Here is a 9500-nt window from a genome sequence, read left to right as displayed (position 1 = left end):
TCATCTACCTGTCACGCCCACCAGGCTTCACCAGGCAAGAAAGCTGGCTTTCAACTGCATACAAAGCCACCCGTTTTATCCTGGACTCTTCAGCGGCTTTTCCAGCGTAAACGCAGCCATGAAAGTGCTCACAGTTTGTACATGAGCCACACTACCTCTCTCCATCTCTGTCCCCACCTATACTACTTTGCTATGACCATTTTGAGAATCTTGGAAACAAATTTTTAAAAACAGAAAAGAAAGGATTCTGTAACAAGTACTTAATACTTACAATTTTAAATGAGAAGTTACAAAGTGAGTATTTACAAACCGAATCTGCCTTCCTAGGTGTCAGTTTTAACAGTTAAAATATACAATAGCAAAAAATTCTGACTTAAATAATTAACAAAAACATCAACAATAATCTGGAATAAACTCAAAAATAATGCCCATGTTGTACATGGTGGAAGTACAGGACTGTACTGTGGGGTAAAGTAAGAGGTGTGAAAGTAGAGACATCAACATTTTGTATGGAGGAAAGCAGTTTTGTAAAAATGTACGTTCTCCTAAAGATAATTCAAAAGTACTAAAAAATCCCACGACAGCACTTCTTTTTTTTTTAACTTGAAAAATTATATTAGAATTCTTCACGAATAATAAAGTCATAATACTAACCAAGAAAATTTGGGATCGAAAAGAGAATCAAAAAATCGCACTGTCAGATATTAAATAAATGTTTACAATATGTAAGATATAGTGCTAGTGTAAGAAAGTAAGATTGATAAAAATAAACCATGAGCTCAAAAAGAGACTCTAGTGTACATAAGTATTCTTTACAGGTGGGATTTCAAGTTAAAAAGCAAAGTAGGAATTCAATAATTGTCTTGGGACAATCAGAGAATCCCCTGGAAAAAACAAATTCTATTCCAGTCATAATGACCGCAAGAAAAATTACAGAATGTGATGTGAATATTAGAAAGTACTAATAACAGCGAATATAATTCTTTGCTCATATTAATTCAACTTCTCTTCACTATAACAAGTACCATCATCATCTCAATCTTAGAGATTAAAAAAACCTACAGAAGAAATTTATACCATTATAAGAAAGTATTTCTAAGAATAATATCAGGAATAAAACCCAAAAAGAAGACATTTACAATCTTAAGATTATTTTGGGCCACAACAAAAATGAACCTACTGAACAAAATGAAAGGCAAAATATGACAAGGAAAAGCTCTCTGATACATGTTGATGAAGACAAGGGGTTAATGTTCATAATATACATAGAGCTGTCACAAAGCAACAAGAAGCTGCCTCACTTAAATGTGTGCAAAGGACAAAAGAGATCATTCACTTTTTAAAAGTCAGATGGCTAATGAGTGAAAAATGCTCAATACCTCACTGGTCATCAAGTGCAAATTAAAACAATGAAAAAGTACTTTTGCTCATCATATTGGCACATATTTTTAAAAGATATTCTAGCTAGTGTCCATCTTTGAGAGAACAAACTGTGAGCGATCTTTTGGAGGATGACATGTCAATGGATATGTAAACTCTGAAAAACGTGTGTACACACAGGCTGAACTCCACATTTTGGAATCGTTTCATTTAGAAAAATTCAGTTCAAAAAGATGTACTTATCAGAGCATTTACACAGCACTGTTTACAATGGTGAGAAGAAAAGCTGAAGTGAAATCATATCCAGCGATAGAGAATTGGTTACATAAGTTATTCTACATCTTTTCATGCCCCACAGGAGAAGGAATTTCTTGATTCACTTGAAAGGAGCCTGTGATTTATGTAGTTGTCACATCCAAGGACTAAATTTCCAGAAAACTTAACGAAAATAATACTCATACAAGATCACAGGAATGTTTGTATAAGAAGTATGCCAGTCAAACACCCTTTCTGACAGTGGAAAATGGAGAAAACTTAAGTGTCCACCATCAAGACAATGATGCGGTAAATCACGGTGAGCTGTGGGCACTAAAGTTCCGGTGTTTCGGCGTGGTCCAAGGCCTTGTCCACAGTACGCTCCCACGAAAGGTGTCCTTACACAAGAGACCAAACCTGCATATCAGGAAAACCCTCTACTCTATCTGAAAGGACCGGGTGAGTCTGGAGAGAGAGGACGTCTGTGATATATACCTGAGTGAATAAACCGAGCTGCAGAAAACATATAGTATGGCCTTATTTTTCAATAAAGCATATATACACACACATAGACATAGATTTCTCATATACGTGTATGTATGTGTTTATTTATATGACATAGGCATAAAGGTCATGAAATATATACTCCACATTGTCAGCAGTTTTTACTCTCAGGAAAAAAGGGGAAGGGATGTAGGGGACTTTCGGTACCACAACAGATCTCTTTTCAGAATTTCAGTTAAGTATACTTGGAATTTAAAAGTTTATTTAAGTCCAAAGTAAAATGGACGAGGACTCCACAAGACAGAATGCTATACTAGTCATTAAAAATCATGCCAGGGGAGATAGAATATTGTAGAAAAATGTGTAATAAGCCGAATGGAAAATGGAGGTCTCCACACAGTATACAGGCACACATTGCTCGCTGGTTTTTATGACAGAGGTAATACACACTGATGAAAAGAACAGAAAATAGATGTTAATGTGTTAATTATTATCTCTGAGTACTGGCACCAGGATAGATCCATTTGACCCTTTTTTCATACATTTATATTAAATACACACTATTTTTCATCTGAAAAATGCATTTTTAGATGTCTAGTACCACACATTGGAAAATTACACGAGTACTTACAGAAACAAATAACTAGGAGACACCGCAGCAGCGTCACAAAGTGTAGAAAGGGCGATCCTGAATAACACCGCGCAGTTACATAAGGACCCACAAAGTGAGAGCACCTGCTGTAACAGGGCGCGGCCCCCTTCCATTTGTCAGATGTGTCTTCAGGGCTGAGGCAGTTCTGAGCACGGCCAGTGTCAGTGCTGGTGTCTGGATGGATGCCACTGGAGGTGAGGGCGCCTGCAAGCCGAGAGGAAGAACAGAAATCATCCTCTGCTTTTTCTGTCTTGTTTCTTTGTTACTTTTAAAGAGAGGCGGAAATAAGATAAACTGGATCTTTCCTACTGAAATTTCAGTAATGAAACCATTTCTAAAGTGATCACAACTTATATTCTGCCTATGACTGTCTTTTCAACAAAGCATCATATTTATAAAATGTTAATTAACTCAGTTAATTAACTCCCTGTTGAAACATTCTAGTAAAGAGCATGAACTGCAGTATGTAAAAGAACCACACCTGCAGTGACTAGCTCAGCTGTCTTGACGGCAGTGCAGTCAGCCCCCACCATCCCGTGGCCCTGAGCTCCTGATGCTGGTAAGAGAGCGCGCTGCTGCCTCAGATGGAAAGAAAAGGTGAAAGCATTTTCTGAAAACTACAGCACTGACAAAACATAACTGATAAATCCCAGGCTCCTTTGAGGCTGTCATTTTCCGTTTCTGGCCAACACCCGTCAATGAGCAGAACCACCACATTCCCGAGTCATGGGACTCACGTGGGCAGCAGTTTTGGAGAAATTTCCAGGTATAGAATGTAAACCAACTATACATAAAACTCTGAAAAAGAAAAGATGCAATAATCTGATTTTGGAAGACACTAAAATATTCTCCTAAGCCTTAGTACTTGGAAAGGCTAGGCTTCTACTAAGCCACTTATTTATTTCACAGCCAATGAGCATCTCCCACAAACCCTGTTTCCCTGTGTCTGCTGGGAGCTTCAGGCACATTGATGTTGTCTATCTTATAAGTCACAAGGCAGAGGCGTGTGTCTCACGCTGGCAACTCTCACACAGGCTCAACTCCTAGCCTCACTGTATGAACTTGGCCCCATTTTCTCACCTGTTTATTTGGTACCTGTTCTTCTGTAAGCTGCCTGAAATGCTTATTGAAACAAGTCAGAAGAATGAGTGGGTAGAGAAATGGACAGATGGACAGGTGAGAGATGGGCAGAAAAACAGAGAGTCTCCAAGAGAAGGGGATCAATCAAAATTACCTATGCAAAACCCTCTTCTAGTCAGGGAAGGAAACCACCACGGAGAAGTGTGAAGAGGCAGGTTGCTTAGGACTGTTTCCTGGATTCCATGAAAAGTCACACCAAGAGATGAGAGGGTAGAACTATAAATAATAAAAGAAAAAATCATGCATGTTTGAAAAATATATCTACATTATGTACTTTCTAAAGAATAGTGTCAAATTAGCAAGGCCCAATAACACAATCCTTGGGTATATACAGAAGTGAGAATCCCATCTCCAATCTGCAAGGCATCCCTTTGGAGCACTGAGAGTCTACACGGTGCAGTCATAAAGCCATCACCGCAAAAGCGATGCTATCCTGCACTTACGAGGAAAGAGCAGCTGTGCTCGGTCTGCCTACACGTGTCTTTTACACCCCTCAGCACCTCTACGGGGGAGGGACGCCTAGCGAGCCCCATCTCTGCAGGACAGAAAACAAGTCCAAGAGAGGCTAAGCCGACCTACCAATTCTCCATCTCACAGGACTTGTCACTCCAGACCAGGACTCGAACTCGGACCCACGTTTGTAACCACAGTACTACCGTATTTTATGTGCTTTTTGTGTGTATAATACATTTGTTTCTGGCATGAAAGGGTATTTAATAAATGATCGGTTGTCTTGTCTATCTCATTAGTTCACAATCTTTATATTTTTGAATTGTACTCTTCCCCTGGAGAAAGGAACGGAAAGAGCGGGGGTCAGAATGAGGTGGGGCTCCATTCTTTATCTGTTGCCTCATCTCATCCAAGTCCCCAAACAGGGAGAAAGAGCAAATGTTCTCTTCATCATTTAAAGAGAGGGCTCCAGTGACGGTGACTTACTCAACCCCAAAACCAAGTCTGGGGGAAGGGCACATGCAGCAACGAGAGCAGTATCACCTGTAGGAAGGCAAAAAGAGCTCAGGGGATGGCTCAATGGGTCAGCCTGATTTCATTTCAATCGATAATACAATAGCACACTCTAAAAAAACTAGAATGCAATGGATTTCCTCTTTCTTGACATCTAGCAAGTTTCCACATCTCACATGTAACATTATCACGAACTAGTGAAAGGAAGAGTCCACAGACAAGGAAAATCAATGCCACAGGCAGGCTGAAACACAGGCTGGAGGAAAGGAAGGGAAAGGGCATAGTAAAGAAGAGGGGAAATTCTGGGAAAAAGACATCATCACAAGGACTCTCAAGCATCATCCAGCAATCATATAATCATTCTTTCAAGAGAGAGTTACTTAGGTCCTATTTTGTGCAACATTGTACAGTGGGCGAAGCAAGAGCACAGCGTCCATGGTGGCAGCAAGCTGCGGAGCTCCAATACACTTCTGATCCCGGTACCTTGCACACTTGTCCTCAGTATAAAGGCAAAATATATAGTAAAATAATCCAATGTAAACTCTATGCAATGCTGAAAAAAATTAAAGAATACCTAAATACCTGGACAGACACACCACGCACATTCCTGAATCAAATGACAGCATTCTTGGGATGGCAGTGCTCCCCAGAGCGATCCATATATTCAACGTGGACTCGATCACAATTCCAGTGGGTTCCTCTGCAGAAACTGACTATCTGCTGCTACAATTCATATGGGAATTCGAGGATCTCAGTAACCAAACCGTACTTGAAATAGAAGAACAGTTTGAGAGGACTTGTAATTCTCAATTTCAAACCTTACAACTGTATCTCCAGGTGAGATTAGAGGCCATTTTTAAGTTATAATTGTGTTTATCCTTATTTTCTAAATTCTGTACAACGAATATACCTGTTAGAATAAGAAATTTAAAAAGTAAGGTATCTTTTAAAACATGCAAACCTATTCATTCATTGGGAAAAAAATATTTTGACTATAAAGAAGTAAACAAATATCTAGTGAAAAAGGACTATTTAAAAACAAGAGTGCATTTACATTTTTTGTAAATTGGAAACTGAAAAGCACAAACACATCAAGTTTCTAGGGAGAGTGTTGCAACATATTAATTGTTATTTCCAAAATTCTAATTGAACAATGAAAACTCAAGAAAGAGAAAATCTTGATTGACAGCCAACTGCAAACACATGGAGAGCAAAGGCCTAGAAATCACAGTTCCTTTAACTCTGCTACTAACTCAATAGGAGAGGAAATTCCTCAGTGAGGGGACAGTGGAATCCCATGCATAAGACAGGATACACAGTACAAACTGCACTAGAATTGGGGGTGATTTCCATAGAAGAATTCTAAAGTTACAACATTGATGAAAAACTATAAAAACACTGACAGACAGATTAAAACACACAGTCATATATATTATATAAAAACATATGAAGTCTGCCCCCATGTTGCATAGAAATACAAACATATTTGTTCATTTATGGGCACTGATTACTTTATCCCAGGTAGAATATTTCAACTAAAATAGATAATCAATAATACACTCCTCTTGTCAAAACTAGTTGATAAGTTACTCTGCTATGTATGCATAATGTGTCTAAGATAGATTTAAAATTAGTGAAAAAGATTTTTGTATGGTTTCTTGAACCCTTCTCAAAACACCAAGCTTAATTTTAAAATAAATCTGAGCAGTATTTCTATATGATCTTTTCCCTTGTGAAATGAACAACACAGTCTGTTGTCAAAATTCTTTCCTTACAATGATTCACGAGCACCGTATACTCACAAAACTGCTGGACAGCAAGGCACTATCCAGACACTGTGACAAATCAAATGAAACACAAGGAAGACAGTGACCCTATTCTGCAGGGCTTATAATCTGTTCCAACACCGGGTTTTTATTTGATTTCTTTGATTGGTTAGAAAAATAAAATCACTCAAGTACATTCTTCTTTGAGCATTATGTAAATCATGACTCTCTTTTTAGTGTCATGAGCAGGAAAGACTTGAGTATGAATTGATTAGATCAACTAGGCACAATCATCGCTGGAGCCTGTGTAATAAATAAGTACATGAGATCTAAAATAAACCTACACAGATCTCTGCAAGGAAAATGAAGAGGTGAGTTCCCCAATGAGAAAACAAACAATCAAGAAATCAAAAAAGGAAAACTTTTTCATTAATGATTCCAGGCAGTAGTGGAGCATGGTGGTGAAGATCACAAATGCTGGGGACAAACATGAGGGTCTGAAATCCCACAGCACTGGGTAGCTGTGACACTGATATTTCAGTGAAATTTTCTGCACCTCAGTCTCCTATCCATAGACTGGGGACAGCCACAGCACCCATCTCCTAGAACAGTCTTAAGAATTAAGTTATTTTTTATATAAAAGTTTAAATAAAATACCTCAGATTTTAAATATTACCCCAAAAGCTCAAGGAACAAAGAAAACAGTGATAAATTGGAGTTCATCAAATGTTAAAAATTTGCTTCAAAGGACACCATCCAGAAGGTGAAAAAACATCAGAGAGGAGAAAATTTTTTCAAATTATTTATCTGATTAAGTATTTGTATCTTCAAATAAAAGAAAAAACTCCTACAACTCAACAAGAAAAAGAGAACTCAATTAAAATGTGTATAAAGTATCTGAAAATGTATTTTTCAAAGAAAATATACAAATGGCCAATAAGCACAATCAAACGATGTTCAATATCATTAGCTGTAAAAGAAATCAAGTCAAAACCACTAGGAGAAACCGCTTCACACTTACTACAATAGGTTATAATAAAAAAAAATGTGTAACAAGCACTAATGAAGACACAGAGGAAGCGGAGCGCGCAGCCCTTGCTTTTGAGGATGTAACACAGGGTGGCCACTTTAGAAAACAGCCTGGCAGGTCCTCAGAGAGTTGAACATTTGGTTTATGAATGACCCAGCATTTCTGCTCTCTGGTCACACAAGTAAGAGAACTGAAAACAAATGTCCACATAAAAATTCCTACAGGAGTATTCACGGCGCCATTACTCTTCACAAACAAAAAGCAGACACAACACAAACGACTATCACCTGATGAATGGGTAAACAGTAGGGCCCAGATATACAGTAGAATATAATTCAGCAATAGCAAAGCATAGAGTACTGACCCAGGCCACAACCTGGAAATACATTGAAAAAGTTACTCAGTGTGAAAGAAGTCAGTCACAATAGACAGTTCCATTTACATGAAATAACTTGTTTTACATGAAATGTCCAGCACAGGCACATCCATAGAGAGAGAACAATGGCTGCCTGGGGCTGGGGGAGGATGAGGAAGATGGGAATGACTGCTTGTGCATACAGGGCTTCCTGTTGGGGGATGAAAATATTCTAAGATTGACTGCGATGCACAATTCTGGGCTTTGAGTAAAAACCGCTGCACATTTTAATGGGTGAATTGTATTAAAACTGTTAAGGACAAAAGCACCTAGGGCCAGAACCTTCAAATAGTAAATGCAAATTGCTAACTTTTATTACAGGAAGAAGAAACTGCCCTCAGCATGAAAGCAGGAGATCGGCAAATATGGGTTAACAGAATTGGACAAGAGCATTTCACTTGAAAGAGTTGCTGAGTGTACACGAAATATTCAGAAATAGGAAAATCAGCTTGACATCACGAAGAAGCATTCTGCTTCAAATGCAGATCAAGGATTCGGCAAGCCCAGCTGCTAGAAATAACCAGAGAAGAAACCTGGTTCTTACAACAAGCACCAGAGCCAACAAGGAAATGGTGGTGAGGAAAGCAGGCAGCCAAAAATCTGGAACAGTTTGCTACAAATAATTTCTCCACTGAAAATTCAAAAATAAAATGAAAGTGATGCAATGCTGAGCTGGCCTCACGTTAAAGGGCTTCCTCTGCTGCTCGACAGTTCTGTAACCCCGAATGAGAGACTCAGGAGAATCAGCATGGCTCCTGGCAGTCCCCAAGTGACTGCCCTCCAGCACGTTTACCACCATCACATCTGCCAGGGTTGTATTGCAGAGAAGAGACCAACTTCTAAAAGGCACAGGAAATGTTTACCAGGGAAGAAAAGGCTGCTGTCAGTCCTGGGACAGAGGCAGTGTGAGCAGAGGCGAGAAGGCTGCAGGTGAACTGGAGCAGACCTGGGGCAGGAAGGGACCACGGAAGAGCAGATCTCAATTTTCTACTCTCTCTCCCTAGAGGTAGGAGAGATAAAGCCTGCATCCTTCTCACCTGGAACTGTGGGTTCTGGCTGGCAGAAGTCTTACGTACAGGGAATGAATACTCAAGACTCTGTGGAAAAAGTCACGAAAGAGAGAGGGCGTAGGGACCCAACTCCACGAGCCTCTCAAATGATCCCATATTTATTGTGTATAATCAAAGGAAAACGTCATTAACAGTTGTGTGATAGTAAGCAGGAACTTGGGGAAAGAAGGATGAGACAGAGATTGTAGAATCCACCATGAGTACAAAGGCTTAGTGTATCTTTAGGTAAGTCATGGGGTGAGGGGAATAAGATACATTCTTTAGACATGTGAATTACAAAGCAGACCACCAGACCAGCTAGGTCCTTGCTTGGGGGATAATAGAG

General features: G+C 39.2%; 1 protein-coding gene across 1 annotated transcript in view; it reads right to left on the bottom strand.

Moving 5' to 3' along the window:
- Positions 1 to 2905: 2905 nt before the first annotated feature.
- LOC140692910 (uncharacterized) overlaps positions 2906 to 9500 on the bottom strand; it is a 91703-nt gene continuing 85108 nt past the window's right edge. Inside the window, exons 17-20 of the mRNA XM_072957119.1 lie at positions 4026 to 4147; positions 3529 to 3589; positions 3273 to 3370; positions 2906 to 2995 (exon numbers count right to left, since the gene is read on the bottom strand). The gene's annotated coding sequence lies outside the window, so the exon portion shown is untranslated. The remainder of the gene's footprint in view (positions 2996 to 3272; positions 3371 to 3528; positions 3590 to 4025; positions 4148 to 9500) is intronic.

The sequence above is a fragment of the Vicugna pacos genome, unplaced genomic scaffold, assembly GCF_048564905.1.
Source record: "Vicugna pacos unplaced genomic scaffold, VicPac4 scaffold_19, whole genome shotgun sequence".
NCBI lineage: Eukaryota > Metazoa > Chordata > Mammalia > Artiodactyla > Camelidae > Vicugna > Vicugna pacos.
The sequence above is the reverse complement of the archived record's forward strand: the minus strand, read 5'-3'. Positions and strand labels throughout refer to the sequence as shown.